Source organism: Sipha flava, unplaced genomic scaffold (genome assembly GCF_003268045.1).
Source record: "Sipha flava isolate LNK unplaced genomic scaffold, YSA_version1 299_pilon_pilon, whole genome shotgun sequence".
NCBI lineage: Eukaryota > Metazoa > Arthropoda > Insecta > Hemiptera > Aphididae > Sipha > Sipha flava.
Genome location: NW_020272971.1, coordinates 422,224 through 442,581, shown reverse-complemented (window position 1 = coordinate 442,581; position 20,358 = coordinate 422,224). Strand labels below are relative to the sequence as shown.

The 20,358-nt window shown below is 30.6% G+C and overlaps 1 protein-coding gene across 4 annotated transcripts in view; it reads right to left on the bottom strand.

The window, feature by feature from the left end:
• Positions 1-20,358, bottom strand: part of LOC112685965 — a 157,684-nt gene that overhangs the window by 68,993 nt on the left and 68,333 nt on the right. The window lies entirely within an intron of this gene.

Genomic DNA, 20,358 nt, shown 5'->3' with positions numbered 1-20,358 from the left:
ATCACTGGAACAGTGAATATAGAATTTTCGAATAAAATTATTTTGTCTGATATTAGATTTTCACAAATGAAAGTCTTATTATATACCATACATGGTATCATTTTTTTAATTTAAAATATTTTTTAAATTTTTTTTGTTTAATTTTATACCTAATTTAAGTGAGTTTTTGTTCATGCTTTTTTTGTTGTTTTTTTTTTTTCAAACAATTTTTAGCTTTTTATGTTATTTATTGTGCTTTAAAATCCGAGCCCTACTAATAAGGGTTTCTTCGCAAATTTATATAACGTCTACTGAGCTTGTAACTTTTTTTTTTTGTGTGCTTATTTGAAAATTATTATGTTATGCTTGTTATTATTATGACTGTGATTATTTACTGACTGAATACATCTAGTAATGATATATTAAAAGATTCTAAAAAAATAATTTATAAATAATTATTGTCGTTGTAAAATGTTTATTCTTTAATGGACAAACATTTAAAGCACAATATGTTTAATAAACATAACATTGTTTATGTATAGCTGATTGCTATTATTATAATATGTACATCATCGAGTAGGAAAAAATAATCGAACTTATAATGAACGGTAAACTTTAAATATCCGAAACACTTCGTCAAAATGTTTACAAAATATGTTAACAACTTAAGGCTCGGTGAAATGGTACACGGATACTACATTTTCGAAAATATGGCTTGTTTAACGTAGTTTCTTGCAGTATTTTAAAATTGACGTTACATTGACGTATACATAACGAACTATAAATATGTATAGAGTTACAATACTTATAAGAATAATAATAATAATAGTAACTTTACTAATGTAAATTAATTTAACGAATACAACAACTAATTCCGAGTAACTCAGCATCCCGATATTATAAATAATGATTTATTATATACTTGATGCACATGGCATATCTGTACATAACAGCCGTCATCATTTAACGGACAACGTTTTTAAAATCACGAACCGATTAACGAACGTTGCTGTAAATACACGATTCGTATTTTTTTTTTTTTTTTTGAAAACGACCTGTGTCTATCTGCACGGTTATAATGAGGGCATTATAGCAATAGTTGTAGGAATAACATTGAATTTGGATTTCAGTTAGTCTTGTGAATAGTTATATTTTGGACCTTAACGCGAAAATGCGATTCTCTTGTCATATAATAACATAAAACACTTACACAGTATTGACTATTGTTTAAGCGCAAACTAAATATTGTACAAAATCGTTTCTTTGTACATCATTAATTAATTTAACTTCATCAAATCGTTTAAAATCGGAAACACAAACACTTTTATCAGCAGTATTTATATTGCTATCGAACAGCGCAGTACATTTTCTAAGTGGGCCAACAAACTTTCCTTATCGGTTTGGCTTCAAGGTATTATTATTGCGTTGCTACACAAGAAAGATGCAACGTTTGCAAACTTTCTATAGTTATAATAACGCCTATACGTATATTGTGAATATTTACCGAATAACAATCATTACTTATACAAATATGAGCATCGTTGAACGCAGATAATATCGCTCAATAATATCGATTATTGATATATTATTGTATATTATTGATATATCTATTATTTTGCGATAAGCCCATTTGAGGCAATATTTCGTTACGTCCCACGAATTAATCTCGAAACAATAAATGTACATACAGCAACGTACTGCAATCAATCTTGCGGTTTTCATGTTTCAGTCGACGAACGATTTCTGTGCAGATTACTACTGGCCGCCGCCGTCGAGTGGAATGACTGCGGAACACTTGGTCGAGGAAAGTTTGGCCAACAATAGCGCGTGGCTGTTGGTCGGGCACGTGCTGTCGAACTACGTGTTCACCACGATGAGTGGCGCCGGAAGACACCACGGATTTTAGTCAACTGTGTCGTTTGAGGTTTTACAACAAAGTACGTACACATTCGTTGTTGTCACGCGGGCAGCGGGCCGAACAAGCGTTCAATCAAGAAAATAAGTAAGACAAAAAAAAATTTAAGCAGGATTCGCCGAGACTGTGGAAAGTATATCGAATGAATGAAACGTTCGGTTTCCAAGGACCTGCGATATTTCGCAGCTGGACGTGTCCGTAAAGAATTACCGACTGACCGCGGTCGTAGGCTCGTCGAATTACACGGTACGTTTCAAACACCCGCAGCTAACAGTATTTAGCAAAAATGGTACGGTAAACTCGTGCGAATGAATTGCGACGAGATCCTGGGACCGAAACCGCGCGCACGCGTGCGTGTTGTGTGTTTGTGTACACTATTTATAAAGGTGTATCACAAAAGATTTTCGCCACGTCGAAACGGTATTGAAAAATACCGCACACGGGTATGTACCAAACATGTTTCATTGATTAGAATATTTATTTTAAATTATTTTAATGGATAGACAAACGTATTTAATCAATTTACAAAATAATTAGCGATTTAACAAAAAAAAAAAAAAAAAAAAAAAGTAAGTTTAAGAAATTTTATTTATCGGATCCATAACAAAACGGTCACTTAAATGTATCATTACACAACAAGTATCGGCAAAATTAGTTCCCATAAGGAAAAAGGAGGTCGTATTCAATTGTGCGCACAGCGGCTACAATACTACACTCGTTTATCTGAAATGTAGTAGCGTAAAATTAAAAATTAAAAAAATCTAAGCCCAGATGGACACAGTATAATAACCTGATGCGTGGATGGACTGTTTTAGTCGCGTCGCGATTCGTACTGAGTATTTTTGTTGATTAGATCTATAACAAATATTTAACCATTGTTGTTGTATTGTGTTTCACATACCGAATAGATCGGAATAAGACTAAAACGGAATGTTTCTCTGGTCACGAACGATTTCACCTTAAAACGTTTTTCAACGTATAGATGGTGTATGGAAATAAAAATAAAAAAGCTACGAAAACAACTGTTATATCTTTACCCTGCTCGGCACCCATACATCGCATTTATGTGTAAAACAGAAAAAAATCATTATGTAAGATCAACATAATTGGTTGATGATTACAAAACAGCAATTATACTAGAACAAACCGTGTAGTCTTAGCTGGTTTTAGTTGCCTTGCGGCTATAACCGAGGACCTTTCGTTAGCACTAGTCAGTTTAGTCAGTCGAAGGAGAGTCGGCAACCGGACGGCCGCGCGTCGTCCGTGGACCACGAGCACCGGGTCTTTAAGAAAGGCGTTACCGGTACCGTTGACATAGCACGAACCTTTCGTTGTCTTGGTGGGACCGCGGGCTATCCTGCTGCTACCACTTTTTGAGTAAGTGGCAACCTCCGATGATGCGGTCCATCGGTAGACCAGAGTGGAGCTAATGAGATACCATGGTCCAAGGCATGATTTTCACTCCGCTACGTGCATGGCCATCGCTTGGCGACTTCCCCCCAGGTAATCGTCCCTTTAACTCCAGTATCAGCCACTTCAAAACCGATCCACAATCGACTGCAAACCAACCATGCGGCCAATGCGTGGTCAATTGCTCAATGCCGTGGGGCTTACCCAGCATCCCGAAATACCATTCTCGTCCACTAGGTAAACGCATCAATGGTCAGACGCTCGACTTATCATCCTTGGTTGCCCTTAGACTTTAAACCAACCGGAATTCGGGCCATGTATCCGTGTCTCTCGGTGGGCTCTACTTAAACAAAATCAAGTGTAGACGTAATGTTCTGTTTGACATTTAACGGAACGTGGTTGCAAATACCTGATACGTCACGTTACTTGAGAAATTTAAAAATTATATAGGTGTTCAAAAAATTTAGCGCGGGCACAGAAACCTGATACTGGAGAACTGTAATATATTTACAACTATTGAGTTCTTAACACAAAATCCGAAAACCAATCCGTGAGCGGTGATCAATAAAATGGAAGGAAAAACCAAGTACCCTCTTTAAACATATGAATACCGATAAGCATTTTTTTCGTTTGGTCAAAACACATAATGCTCATCGAACAATGTAATAAAACGATTTATTTTATTTTACACTCACTACTTGAGATCATTCAATTATACGATCCTGATATAAAAACGAAAATTTGGGTTAATTAGATAGTAAATACGTATACCGTGGTACATAAAATATGTTTAAAATTATTTTCGAAAACGGTAACTTACACCGTCATCGTCTAAGTGACACATTGTTCCGTATGTACAACAAACAGCGGGCAGTGTTTAGATAAAAAAAAAAATAATCAGCATAACGCTACGAGCAAAAGATAAATTAATATTTGTATAATATTCATTTAATGAGGGGATTTTCAGGGACAAAATAATACGTACTCCACTAAACCACTTCACCGTCTATGAATACTGTTATATATGCGTAACATATACCTATTTTGTATTTTTTAGTTTGTGATACTAGGAACATCCCTGTTCGCCTGAAGAATCTTACTGATTTGCATCCACCGATAGAATGTATCTAAACTATTATGTTGTTAAAACTTATACGAGTATTAACTTTTTAATGAATAGATTGAAAAGTAATAATATGACCTATTCCACTACAAGTAATGTACTATCATGTATATGTCCTCGGGGAAAGTGAGGTATATCGTAAAATTTCTTCCTAAAATAAATGACAACGGTAGATAAGGATCTCAAGGTCATTTTAACGATACATTCGGGAAATAATATGCATAAAAAATTAAATATGAAGGAAGGATATTTCTATGTGCCGAACACAAATGTATTTTAATCTTCATATCACGTTATTTCATAAAAAATTCGTATGAAATGTATTTATGTCATAATATTATATATTATATTATGTTCATAATTTGGGTAAATAGCATAATTATATTTATTTCGTTTATTATAATTTAAAAAAATGTTTGTTTGTTAAGCCCGTTTTAAGCCTTAAAAAATGTATTTTATTTTTTTTTAAATGTATTTTTATTTAGGACTACATAATATTATCGTTGCAGAAAGAGAATCACAAATAAATCGAAATTATTGATCTTTGATATTTTTTTTTACTCCATCTATAGGCTATGAAAAATGTATACAGGTTGCATGCATTGTCCTACTATTCTCTATTACGATGTTTTAGTAGTCGCTATAGGTATCAACAAATAACTCAGGAAAATAATTATTTTTCTTCTAATAGCTTGTAAACAATATTTTTATATATTTTTATTAATGAGTATTATTTGTTAATACTTTAAAAGTAAAATTTATATAATAAAATTTAAAAGTATTCTCATTATAAATAATTTATTAACTGATCATATTGTAAATAAATACGAATAATAATTAAAAACTATTAATTTATTAAAATAAAATTGATGTACTAATAAATATAGAACAGTATTCCATTAACCATTGACTTAAGTATTATTTTAGTGTTTGAATTAAAAAAAATATTTTCAGCTTTTCATTAATTTATTTACTAATAACAATTTTACTTCTTTAGTACTAAAATATTTAACTGTGAATTTTTTTATTCTCACTGTTTAATTTATATTATTTTTTAATTTTAATGTTTTCAAAAATCTGTGATAGAAATCTTTTAATATGACCTTTTAATTATTAAAAATCGTTCAAGTAATATCAAAATGATTAAAATATGTACAAATTATATACTTTGAAATTATTATATGAAAATAATTTCTAGAAATTTAACACCTGTATAAACAAAATAAAAGCATAAATTAAGATACACTGACTAATGAAAATATGTAATTTTTAAAGAACAAAATACACCGAGTTTTGACGTGTTAACATACCTTCGTATTTCAACCGCATTATATTTATATCATATTTATATTATTTATATATTTATATTATATTACAACATTAAACAAAAAAAAATATTAAATTAACACACACACACACACACACACACACACACATACGTACGTACGTATACGTACAATAAAAAGAGCATGTTCCGGGAGACAAATAAATGCACAGAATAAAGAAAAGTCAATAAGATAAACGGTTGTATTATTCCATAAACAATTAATCTTATTTTAAAACACTAATGTGAAATTATTTAAATTAATTGATATTTAAATACTAAGTAGCCAAATATATTATACTACGCAAAATAATATAAGCATTGAGTAAATATAAAAAATAGACTCGTATGTTATTGCTAAACTTATATAACTATTTACGGTCAGTGAAAACTTCTCTTTACCAATAACTTGGAAACGTCCTGTATGAATAAGTATTTAAAAATAAATATATTCATGTATTTAATTATATGAATGACGATTAAATGTTCATTTATTGAGATTACAGTTATTATCGCGATTTATGTTAAAATATATTATGTTTCGTTATACAGATTTGGTTCTCAATAACTTCATTGAACAGCGTTGTCGTGAATTCATAGACGTTCATCAAAATACAGGTATTAGAAAAGGTATTATGGTATACCACGGAGTTAAAAGAAAGTTCAAACGAGTTTATCGAGTGGAGTTATAAACTCTAGAAATGATTTATATGGAAATAAATTATAGTTGGGAAAAATGCATGATAATAAGCATGAAAAAAGGGGTGTGGGTGATTAAAAAAATCACTTAGTCCTCGCCTAACAGTGTGAAACCGTCTTTACTTCGCTGTTTAACTCTTTTGCGCTTACGGATTTACCACACTTATGATGGTGTTTCAGGACATTTTGAACGGTTCGACGCTATAACGCAGATGATTAAATAGTACTGTCTGGAGTATTTTATCTATGGCAAGACGAATCCGTGGATGTTGAAATCGTACAACGGGTGTTCCGGTGTAGAGATACAGCTGGAGAGAAGTTTCGAGATCATTAAGAAATTTCTTGAGAAAACGAGTATAATCAGACAGGATTACATAATACAGAAATATATTGTATACGACAATATGAAAGACAAAATTGATGTGTAATCGTTACACAGTACTTTACGACGTTATGATAACAATGTAACAATGATTATTGTTTTATAGAAAGACCTATGCAAATTTTCGATATTAAAGTGGATCTACGGCGGTACTTTTTGATCACAAGCACACTACCAATAAAAATTTGGATTTACAGGTATCAAACAATATTTATTAACGAGTAGTCGTTCCGCACCAGCTTTAGAAATATTTAAATAATTGTTTTATAATAGTGTGTACCTGCTGCAGTGCGTCGTGCATGTGTTATACAAGTATTACAGAACTCGATGAGTTTATTATATTTACTGCAGCTAACGTATGTATATATATATATATACATATATACATATATATATATATATATATAACTATATATATATATATAGTTTAATTACTCTACATAACTTCGACACTTTTACAAAATATTGTAGTTTAAATATCTAACATTAAACTTTTACGTTGTTCGTATTCTGGTATAAAAGTAACTGCACCGTTACAATAGCATAACTTCAATTAATTACAACGTGTCTGTTACCGAGTCTTAAGCACGTATATGCGTATAGTGTGTAACGTCCCATAATTTTAATAAATATATATATTTTAATCAATTCATTATCTAAATGCACGACATCCCGGTCACAGTCCACATTACCAAGTCCGATGAACGGATAGCTTATTAATTTTTTAATGATTTATAATCAGAAAACACCGTCTTATGGAAGTCCCCCCCTTAACCATATGCAGTTCTCGTCGCTGGAAAATATGTATCAACGACGACGTATCTCTTTCTGCTCTCCGACATCCAACCGCACAGATGTCATTTTTTCTGTGCGTTTCCCACAACGTTGTGATTTTTATATTTCAACTCCAATTTTCAAACCACACACATGACCCATGGCGGACGACACAACAAGGATGCCGAACCACACCAACTACACCTCAACAACACCATAAAACATAAAACAATGTCCCTATGAAATTACCTTTTTTCCCTTTAAAATGTATTTCTGATCCTTTCGGATCATCGATAACAAAAAAGAATCCGGTTGCGTAATATTATTATTATCATTATAAAAGATTTAAAAGAAAAAAAAAGAACAAATTACGCAACCGAAATACTCCAGTAACCGTTCGTGGAGCCGCGTAGTACCAAAAAAATCATTCAATACGTATACATTCCTTCTCTTCCGTTTCGCCGACTATTTTCTTTTAATTACATACATTTTTTTTTTATTATTTTAAATTTATTATTTCATGTAAAAAAAAAAAAAAAAAAAACTATAATTGTTATTATTATTTTTAATTTTTTTGATCGTTGCAATAAACAAAATCTATCTTATATTTTTTAAATTTTAACTTGAGTAAATAAAAACCCACGAGCTCAATCGCACACCTTTGCAGATATATACGTTTCGGGCCGTGGGTCATCAGCAGAGTGTTAACCTCGGTTAGTGGGTACAAATAGACCCCCTAAAAAAAAAGGGGCTGAAAGATTACAAGTGTTTTACGTAGTTTGTATGAATATTATTTTAATCATAGTATCCAATATATAGGGTAATGGTTTTAATCGATTATTCATTATTTAATACCATAAAGTTCTTTTAACACTACGTATAAGAATTTATTATATATTCATTAAGATAGTATGGTATTATTCCAGATAATGATTAATGATCATGAATCATATCGAGCATCAAACTTGCAACAGTACCGTTTTTACTTAGATTTCAGTTTGATAAATATAATATAAATATAAGTGTAAAATTATATTTTTACACCACACTATTTTGTAGCTGTTGTAGACAATTATTTATATATTCCCTAGTAAAATAATTAATCTAAATTGAGAAGACAAAACACATTTTATTCCCGTCACTTGTTTTTAAGCGAAGTAATTTGTGTTAATTGTACGAGCGTAAATATAAAATTAAATTAAAAAACTTAAGACCCGTCGTTTTATTTATAAAAAAAAAAAAAAAAATAATTAATTAAAATAAGTCTTTACCAGCACATTGCGCTAAAATGATTTCAATATCACCTTACCAAAAATAATTTAAACCATATACACACCATTTTCATACCTATCTAACTGTAATAGTTTAGCATAAATTGTTTTGTTATTTTATCAAATTTGCTAATTTAAACGTAAGCTATGGTAAATTATTAAATAACACATTTTTTAGTCTAAAAATGTCTTGCTCCTGGTTGAATAAAAAAAATCTATATGGATTGCTTCATAACGTAAGAGTCGAGTTTTTCCTCATAAAATGACGTTTTACTTATAACATTACAAACTAACATAAGAAATGGGCGAGTACGGTATTTATACATTATATAGGTGCACATGGAATGGCGCTCAGGAGTGTTTGGCACCCCTGAAATTCGAACAAACACTCCCACAGGCCCTGATTAATTTATTATTATAGTACAAACGTATTTGTTCTATATTTGAGTTAAAAAGTTTTTTTTTTTTGCATAAATAGAATATTATTTCATCATTATATAAAAATAAAAAATAATTAATAAAATAGTATAATAAAACAAAAATGAGGATATAGTTATTACTCGTAGACGAATATATATAGATAGATATAAATTAATGAACGCTCAGCGTGTAGTATTATGATAAGTGTATTTTATTTAAAAAAAAAACAATTGTTTTATCAAATCAAAATTTTAATATTCTAAATTCACCTATGAGTGTTAGCTATTTGAAATTTGTTTTTTCTTATTAATCAGCAATTAGTTATCGATTTGTTTGGCCGTTTGATTAGTGAAACAAAGCATACTCATTCTGAAGAACGGCTACATTGTAGCGTGTAGTTAGGAGGGAGAGGGGAGGGTTCAGGAATTATGGTCGTATTAACATATGTACTATTTCAGCTCCAATTTCACAATATTTATCGTTTGACGATAAATTTAAGTTATTAACTAAATTTAAGTAAATAAGATAATTAATTTCAGTTTTTACGGGTGTGCAACGTGCAGGGAAGGATATGTAAAGTTCTGTTCCTTACCGTTTTTCGTGAACAACCTGAAGGACGGCGTTCACGCGAGCAACTTTAAGGTGCAATCGGGACACAGAATGTTCAGAATGTCCGGCGTGCCGGGGGAGTGCATGTGTGATTTCACGCAGTTCAAACGGTACATAACTATCGTCGGTCGGTCGGTCGGATGAATGGGATGCGTCGATGTACCCGAGCATGTGCGAAACAATCACGGTAGTGGTTTTTGATCACATCAAGCCAGGAGAGTATCCAGAAATTTTTTATGGGGGGGTCTTCAAAATTTATATTTTATCTGTTCTTTAATTATAATTATAGTTTAACTCAATACCAACAAATTACTGTTAATATACTATAGTATGGTTTATACGTTATAGGTATACTATATAATCTATATACTTTGTATATTGAAGATAATGGGAAATTAATACACAATATATTATTATTATACTGTTAACTATTAAATCGTTGAGTATTCAGAAATTTCAATGGGGGTTTGGACCCCCCCCCCATGGGTACGCTCTTGCAACCCCGACCGTATACATTAGCCGTCATCGTTCCAGTTGCTCGGAGCGAATTTTGCGCTAACGGAGAACCTCGATCCTTGGCTAATAGAAATCAACAGCAACCTCGGTCTGAGTCCGAATTCATGTGTCATCAATAGTGTTACTGAAGGACATAATCATTGGTATTGAAATTTAATAACAACATTGACGTTTCGATTATTGCAACTAACATGCAACGGCGAGTAAACGTTATACTCGGACGACAATGGTAAATATGATTCGATCGACCGTATATAAATAATTATTATTCATATAGCTATGACAATAATAGCATTATTATTATTATACGAAAGCTCATAGGTGGCACGCGAATTCATTGACTTAACCGTGGTGTTCGTACAGCGAACAACACGAAAACAATAAAAGAACAAGAATCCAATGAATGGTACAACCGATCGCGTTAAAAGTCACGTATGTACATAAAATCATCATATTCCGAACTTCGAACGTACCTTAACCCGAAATACCTATAAAAATATCATTTAAGACTATCGTTGCTATAACGAGCAAGGGTGCGCGAAAAATAGCCGACAAAGGCTAGTCTCTATATATATCAAAGCTTCGCGCGTCACTTTCCCTTGTCGATTATTTATTAATGACTACACCTACGTGCGTTGATATTATAACTTAGTATCGTGCTACTGATACGTGTTTTTTATAGAATAAACTACGTTGCGTTTGTTTAATATATCCAATGCGGATATATTATTATTATTATTGTGTTTAAAAAATTATACGGTTAAAAAGGAAAACGGTTCTTTGAAAAAAACATAATAATAATTATTATAATATAAACAAAAAGCTTATTTGTAAAACTTTTGTAACACTTGCTATACAAGATTTCGGTTTTAATTGTACTTTTAGTCACCATGGATTTCCCACTCGATTCGACTACAGATACTCGACTTTTCGAGCAAATTTACGCTAACATGACAACTCTGCGAAAACCAACACAAAGCAATATTATTACCACTAGCAGTCACTCAAGAATACTACAAAACAATTGAGAAACACTGCCACAAAGGTAATGAAGAAATAATAACAACAATTAGAAATAATTATCACGTTGGTGTCACCAGCTCCTTACATTGAAATTCTTAAAAATTTTTTGGCAAATATTTAGCATGTAATTAGCATGTATTTGCATGCTAATTTTTGTAATCTGCATGCGTTTTAATTAAGCGTAGTAACGAAAAATAGATGGGGGCTGTAGAAATGTGTCTTCGACCTCCCCCGCCATACATCAAAATCAGTTATTAAAAAAAAAATTTCTAGGCCAATATTAACATGCAATTAGCATGTATTTTCACGGTTGGTCCGCAACTTTACCATCATCCGTTGGGTCGTAAAATCTGTTCACTCGGTTCGCACGTGTCCCCAGCTATCTCACCACCTATTTTTCGTTACTTAATTAAAACGCATGCAAATACATGCTAATTATATGTTGAATATTTGCCAAAAAAAATTTGAGAATTTCAATGTGGGGGGGGGGCTGGGGACACGCACCTACGTATAATCATCTTATTATTACGATTATATGCAGCAGTGGTTTAATTGTTCTTTAAAAAAATAAAGTTCAGGATTTTGATCGTAAAACAATCGAGATGCAACGTTTTATATGATGACAGACAAATGTACTCGTATATCCTCACGCCACACGTATGAATATTACACAAAATGTACTTTTAAAATGGGTTGTATGAATAAAAATATCTAACAATTTATTTATCATAGGAAATTAATTGTTACTCAGGAGGCTTTTGTGGTATTGCTAAATTCCATTGCAGTCTAAGAACTGTACTAAATACTGCAGTGTTAATATTATTTATGAATTTCTCACTCAAAATAAAAGCCTTTATTAGGTCTTTAAACAAAAAAAAAACCATCTATAACTTGTAAATATTCTTAATTTGAAGCAAACATTTCGATGAATGTAACTATAAAAATTACATCTATTATCTGTAATAATAATTGATTACCGATAAATTAAATAACCTTACGAACATGATTACTATGTTGCAGCTAGAAACAATGTGATTTTTATTCTTATAAACGCTACAAGAATTTCTGACGTTACTGTAAATTGTAAACGACAAAAATTAATCACTATTTATGATTGTTCATATTGGAACACTAAACTCCAATCTAGGTTTTAAGATAAGTTTAAAATATTAATCGTACATTTTTTTAATTAATTATAACATTTTTAATTACCTATTCAGAATTTGAGTTAACCTAATAAATTGGCGAGCGTTACAAACTACAGAGGGAATTCCGACTTATCGTGGTCACTGTCCACTGATAACCAATTAATTTTTTAAATGGTACATGAAAATTATTTTTATTTTTATTTTCCAACAAATATAATTTAAATAAAAAATAGTATTTCTGGGTAATATTTTTATCATGTAAACCACCATAATAATGTATTCTAGATTTTAGGAACAACGTAACTGTGGGTTTGAATTTTTGAAATTCTTAAAATCATATTTTAAAGCAGTTTAAATGCTTCAAACGTTCCACATAACACGTTCGTCAATTGGAAATTGATTTTAAATTGCACAAAAATGTTCAAAGCTTACTAAACGTCCATTATTTCATAATATGATTGTATGAAAAGAAGAAAAAACACCAACTTATTATTTACTTTATTTTTATTCTAACTGAAATATGAGATTATTTATAATTAAAACTAAATTCAAAGTTTAATATTGTTTTCAAATTTCAAATAGTTTTAAAATATTTTGTTTTAAGTTATTAACTAAATTATTTTTTTCTACATTAAAAACTTGCCTATTTTAACTGGTTAAACAACCAATAATACTCTTGAAATAATTTTAAAAGAATAACTATAAGACTAAAAATTAAATTAAATGAATTTTTTATTTATATATATCATGTCCATTTCTATGTCCTACACAATATGCAATAATGCGAAATACTGCAAATAAAACTGTCTCTGTATTCGTATATTTTATTTATACACTTATAGAAAGTACTTGTGGGATTTAATTTATTTTTACGCAGACAATATTTTAATTACATAATGTTCAGTGGTTATCTGTTGGAACATTAAGCATTATAATTATTGAAAGCGACGAAAACAGTTTTGTCTTATATTTTTGAGACAACGGATTGTTTTAATTTCTTTCGTAATGACTATTAAATTATAAAAATCATCCACTGGAAAACCAATCCCACTGCATTAATCAAGAGTTGTTCTTGTTTCACAACCGTATTCCGTACTCTATTATTTTTTATATTGGCTTGCTGCAACACAATGATAAAAAACTGAGTAATTAATTTGAAAGCATGGTTATGATTTTATCTACTAGTTATTACCTCAATCTGTTTGATGGAATATACTCTTTAATAACATCGAAATTAATCATTATATTCTTTTAACATGTTTGCTTGGTTTTTATTTTTTTACATAGTAAATAAAGATATTATGAATTTCAATTACAATTACAATTAACTTTACTTCGATGTCCTTTTTGCTCTTTTTTTAGTTCATTATTTCAATATTTAAATCTTTGTAGATATGTATATATTTTGAAATATAAACAATAGAAATTTGTTTATAAAAATAGATAGTAAACTTCCATTCGAGTACGTTTATTTCTAATGGAATGCGTAGGATATTATACCGCATTATTATCGTGATAGGTTTGTATTTAATCTCATGAATACGAATTTGAAATCCCATGCGCAAAATAATAATTAATATCTTTTCAACCCAACGTATTCAAAAATAGTTTTGACTATACTACCGCGCGTATGAAAAATCAATGTTATAGACGACTGTATTAAATACACAGAAAAATTTTCATAATCTATGCGATTGTTTTATTGCTATTATAATACATAGAACGTGTTACATTAAATGCTAACTGTTTTAATTGTTTTCTTGTAAATCGCATAATACACATATAGTATTGCGCATTTAATTAATAGAAAATCGTTCAAGAAACTTAAAAAAAAATCTCCAGATATATTAACATATATTTTACATTGGTACCAATAAATCATGTTTGATGTCATAACGTACACGAAACAATACAATTTGTATTTCTTTTTTAAATACTTTGGAAAAATCAGAAAATTTTGTTTCAAACTTTTTTTGTTATACAGGCCATTTATTCTGTATTTTTGTTTTCGGGAATTAATAAAAAGCCAGGTACATTTAATTGAACTTTGAAAGCTTATATAGCTCATATCCCTAGAGAATGTGAGCAGTAAGTTTTAAAAGATATCTATCAAACACGCGTGTACATTTTAGTTGAATAATTGTAGTCTACTTATTGGATTAAAAAGTTTTAAAATACAACTTATACTTGTACATAGGAGGGGGGAATAAAAAGAAAGTTTGACGATTTCTATTATGCTTTAAACGCGACGTTACGCACGCGCATTCCTTTCGAACACAAAAAAAAAAAAAAAAAAATTATAAAAGTATCAAAATATCAAATAGGCACTGATGTATTATTATAATAGTGATCACCACCTATCGGTGTGTGCGGTAACGTTAAAATAATGTGACAGAAAAGTAATTTTATTTAAAAAATTTGCGACTATTTGTTTCAAAACATCTTTTTTATTCCCCTTTTATTTTTACACCGTATATATAAGCACCTCGATATTGCCTAAGTTTTTAGATTTTAAGATTTCGTATAAATGTTGATGACAAAAACTTTTCGTTACAACTCTTGAACAACATTATATACGCTCTAACAGATAAATCACGGACAATCGGGTGCACGTGTATATTATGTATATATTATATGTTTAACACACGAAAACAAAAAAAAAAAAAAAAAATCATTAAATGTAAAACTTATATACCATTCGAGCTTCATACTAAACAAAAATTGTGTTTATCAACACTTGCAGCGAATCGTTCTATGAATTTTTTTTCGTAATCGTAATTCGCGCGAAATACAGCTAATCTGGAGCGGGAAAAAATTACACACAATTAAAAAAAAATTCACATACAAAAAATATTATTTTTAATTAATTTTTAATTAATATTAAAAAAAAAAAAAATTACACATTATTAAAACGTTTTGGGACAGTATGTAATTTTAGCACGATCTACGATGTATGAAATTACTCGAGGATATTCAATTTATCTTATACGAGTTTGTCGAAAACGATTAACAAACAGTTAAATAATATTTTTCGTATATTTATCAAAGCAAAAATATTTTTTAATAAGTTTATTGGCAACCTAAATATTGTTGGAGAGCATCTGTTGAGGAATAAAGACATTACAATTTGATTGCAATTGTATAAAATAAAATATTCACATGGTGTTTTTTTATATTATGAAATATAGCTCGAGAATAAAACGCTCGATGTAAATAAAATAATTGTGGTAGGTATTCTTTTAATAAACATTAACTAACATTAACTTAAAAATATATCGTTGCTTTAAATAAGAATGGTTTCAAAGGCAATTTTTGTTTTGAGCGTAATCATTTTTAATTAAGATTTTGAATGAAATTGAAAACCATTTTTTATTACTTGTAAAATAATTTTATGATCGAACTGCGGTTTTTAATTAAAACAAACAGCGTTTACGTTTTGAGTTAAAACTGCTATCAAGAACGTTTACTAACAAAAGCTTTTGCGAGTAATAGAGATGTATACAGAGAATAAACATGTCTAAACAAATTTGTACTAAATCGCATACCACCCATGCGGATGTTAATTCACGTTGAACATATTTATAATTTCTAAATACTCTGTACTATACGTATAAAAAATTTTATAAGAAACAAGAACGATAAGCTGTAAAATGCTGAGTAGTCGACATAAATATGTACACAAAAGTGTTTAGCTTATTCAGAGCCGTGTCAAACATTTCAGCGCCCCGGGGCAAAATTTTTTTTTCAGGGTCACTGGACACAGGTAGCATATTAAGTACAGATAAGGGTGCCTCATTGCTTTTACAAAACTACAGCGCTCGGGGGCAACTGCCCCCTTTACCCCTCATCCCCTAACAAAGCCCTAGGATTATTCAAGTCAAGTAAATTTATCGAATAAACCAGAAGAAATAAGATACTTGTTAAAAACTTAGCGCGTGACATTGACAAAATGTGTACCCCGTACGCAACATAATAATTAGCACAACATGTCATGTAGTGAGCCAGTTGAGTATGCTAACTCAATTAATTAAACAAAATAACACAATGATGATTTTTATTAGAATATAATACTTTAATAAAGGCTAAGACTGCAGTTCTTCACATGCTGATTACTTTAGTCTTTACAAGTTACAAGTGAGAAGTGAGACCCCGAGTAAAGGATCGGTCTTTCTTATGTACTAGTGTTTTACTAACTAGATCAGTACAATTCGTATTCTTAGATTAATTGCGTAATGTGGTTAATCTATGACAACGCTGTTTTAACTATTATCTAATTTGCGTACAATATTCCTAATTAACACGATCTACACAAATACATATATCACGTGATACTACAGCTATAAGAATTGGTGTGATTCTTGTGTTGCCCGGCAAATAGTTACAAATTGTACCGTAAAAAATAAACGAAAAAAAATAATGTATACATACTATACATGGGATTTATTTTTTAAAAAATAATAATAAGAAAACGTGCAAAGAAATGAATCGAATCCACGGTTGTACGAATTATTGAATTTATGCTTGGCCGTGGTGTTTTTAATCGATAAAATATTTATGAATTATTCAAATCGATACTTACGGAATAATAGTTTTATTTTTTAAAAATTGTATTTTGCATACATTAACTAATACATTTATACGATAATACCACGTAGGATTCATTGAACAAAAAAAAAAAAAATCCAATTGAATGTCATAATCTACCTATAGCCACCGGTATCAGATATCAGTTATTTGCGAGTTACTGCACACTTATAATCAATATATTGGGTCATGAATATGGAACGGTACTTACTGATAGTTAATATTGAATTAGACAACAAAATTAAAAATATATTTTTTAACAGGAGTCAGTACGGGTACGTATATATAACCGAAGCACTATGAATCGTACGGTTCATGTGATTATCATTATAGTTTCACACAACAGTAATATGCTAATGCACATTAATATTGTCAAAGGCCTTTATTATTATCTACATAACCAAAAACCAGTTTTTTTTCCTCCACGTGATTGCGGGCTGTAGCTATAATTCATAAACTGCATACGTAATCATTGTGTACGTGAATAATTCATTTGTATATTTTCGGCCTGCCGATGTCTCGTTAAAATTTAAATAATTATTTCGTTTACGCATAAAATATAAAAGTATAACAGCCAATATTTATAACCCTCCGTGGACACGCGCCTTTTCAGTGCTAAACCTAATAAATTCAAATAAAAACAATATTGGAAATAATCAAAGTTGAATGTAGTCATGCGTACAACTGGTTGGTTTCCAGACACGTAAATCATATAAACCATGAGTGGATACACAATGTATATATTTAAAATATAACATTAAAAAATAATTATTACAGCTGAGTTTCACATTACATACTTTAACCAAAAACTTCGTCAACAAACTAAATTATAAAACCGTGTGTGCGACGTAAAATTTTTTTCAATCGCGGTCTGTGATTTCATCGATTTTTAATATCGTCTAAATTTTCCACCGTCGGAATGTAATCAGAAATATTTTATTTTAAAATACAAAACAACAACATAGAGCTATTTACCAAAAATGTTGATGTTATTCGCGGGATCATGCGGTTACAACAATAGTAATTGGTCAACGGACATGCAATATTAATAACGCTGTACCAGTGTTTTTACCTTTTGTTTTGTTTTCGTTTGCATTATTACGCAGTACTAAACAAATCAAATCGTTATTATTTATTATAGTATATGATTTATTATCTATACTGTACTTTCAGTTGATTACATTTATAGTATATTTGAACTAGTTCCAATTTGTTGTTTTTAAATAATGAATAGTAAAATGTTATTTATTTCGAATGCAAAAGTCGCTTGTTATACGTTACTGTTGACACGTGGATCGCGAACCAATCGCGTTAGAAGAATTATTCTTTTTGTTCTACACTCGGAACTCGAAATATACAATACATAATATACGTCCGGACGGGGACACAAAACGTAACAAAAAAAAAAATTAAGGCGGAACAATGGGACGATGGCATTAAATCGTAATTTTAATCGGATTCAACACCGGACTCTTATGTGCGCAAAGATCGCGCACATAAAAGGAACTAGAAATGACCATGTGACGAGAATAAAAGATTCAAAACGTTTTATTATTATTATTACTTCTTTTCTATTTATAAATCATTGGATTGCAAATTTTTGACAGCGCGCGCAACGTATGTACTCGTATAATATTTTCGGGGACAGCGAACCACGCTCACCAATAAATTGGATAAACGTTTTATGAGCGTACGGAATACGATAATAATAATACGCTCTCGCGTTCGTAAGTATTTCGTCTTGCGAAATATTTCTTTTTAAACCCAATGCTATTTATTATAAACGAGGTAAGTTACATATTCGTACGCATTTATAAGCACACAGGATTTTGTGTTCGCGCGCGTGGGGCTCGTCGTCCATATTTTTATCGTATTATTTTTCCACAGACGATAGCATATTTTTATTTATTTATATTCTATTTTTTTTTTTTTACCGTTTTTACCATTTTTATCCGCTCGTTCGTGGAATGCGCAGAATGTGGGATATGTGGTACGGGTGGTGGTGTGATTGAGAGAGAGCAGACAGGATATACAGATTATACGGTGATCCAGTGCACGCGCGCATACATACGCGCATACGTATTATACACGGTACACATACGCACGAAACGCGCAACTCTCATCAGAGAGTAAAGCCCCGGGGCGGATACTGTACGCGAAATTATAATGCGCGCAGTAGTCATCGTATCGCTCGCGCGCGAGAGGCTAGAAAAAAAATTAAAACGACGCGGTGCGTTCCGCGGACCATTGGAGGATTATGTTATAATACAAATCTATCTGTTCAGGTAAAAAAAAAAAAAAAAATGAAAAAATACCTACAGTACATGTACATTTTGCATTGTTCCGATAATATTTAAACTGCAAATCGCTTTGAACGAGTCTCGAACAACAACAGTAGTAATCGAGCGGACGGAGTTTCGTTGTGAGAGCAATAATTGCACGTTTCCTTACGCGCAGTCCCACGTGTTGTGCACTCAATATTATACGACGGCTCCTCCTTTCAAATACAACACGTTCAGTAACAAAATTGACAGGAATATAATATTAAAGTACGAAATCGTAACGCTCTAACAAGCTTACTTACACGTGCCTTGACGAATTAAAATAACTGTTTTATTATCATCGTATGGTCGTCGACTAATAAAGTGCGTGTGTATGATATGTAATGGTACCTCAAAGAGCACCGAACGCATTTCTTTCGAAAGACCCCCCGAAAATGTCATCTCATAAAACGATAAATGAGTGATTATAAACGGTGCAAAATATTATAATTTTTTGATGGTACGTTATTTAAAATACACAGACAATTAAGTTAACTACATAGTTGGCATGATTACTGATAAAACTAAAATTTTATATAAAATAAGAATAAATAAAATATCTTATGCCTAGGGTTGGGATCTTAATGCTCTAAAAAAAAATGCAAAAATACTTTAAAAATTATAAAGAATGTATTTATTATAGTTTCAAAACGATATTATAAAAATAATTTTACTAAACATATTTAATTATATTTATTTAACATAATAATAATAAAATAATTTACCTATTTGTTTGATATTTATATTTTATTTAACTTTAAATTTGATCGTCGTTGAACTCTTGCAAATGAAAAAATTCCTTTGGACTATTTTAATTTTCTTATATTTTTGATAAAATATAAACATGGGCCGATAATATG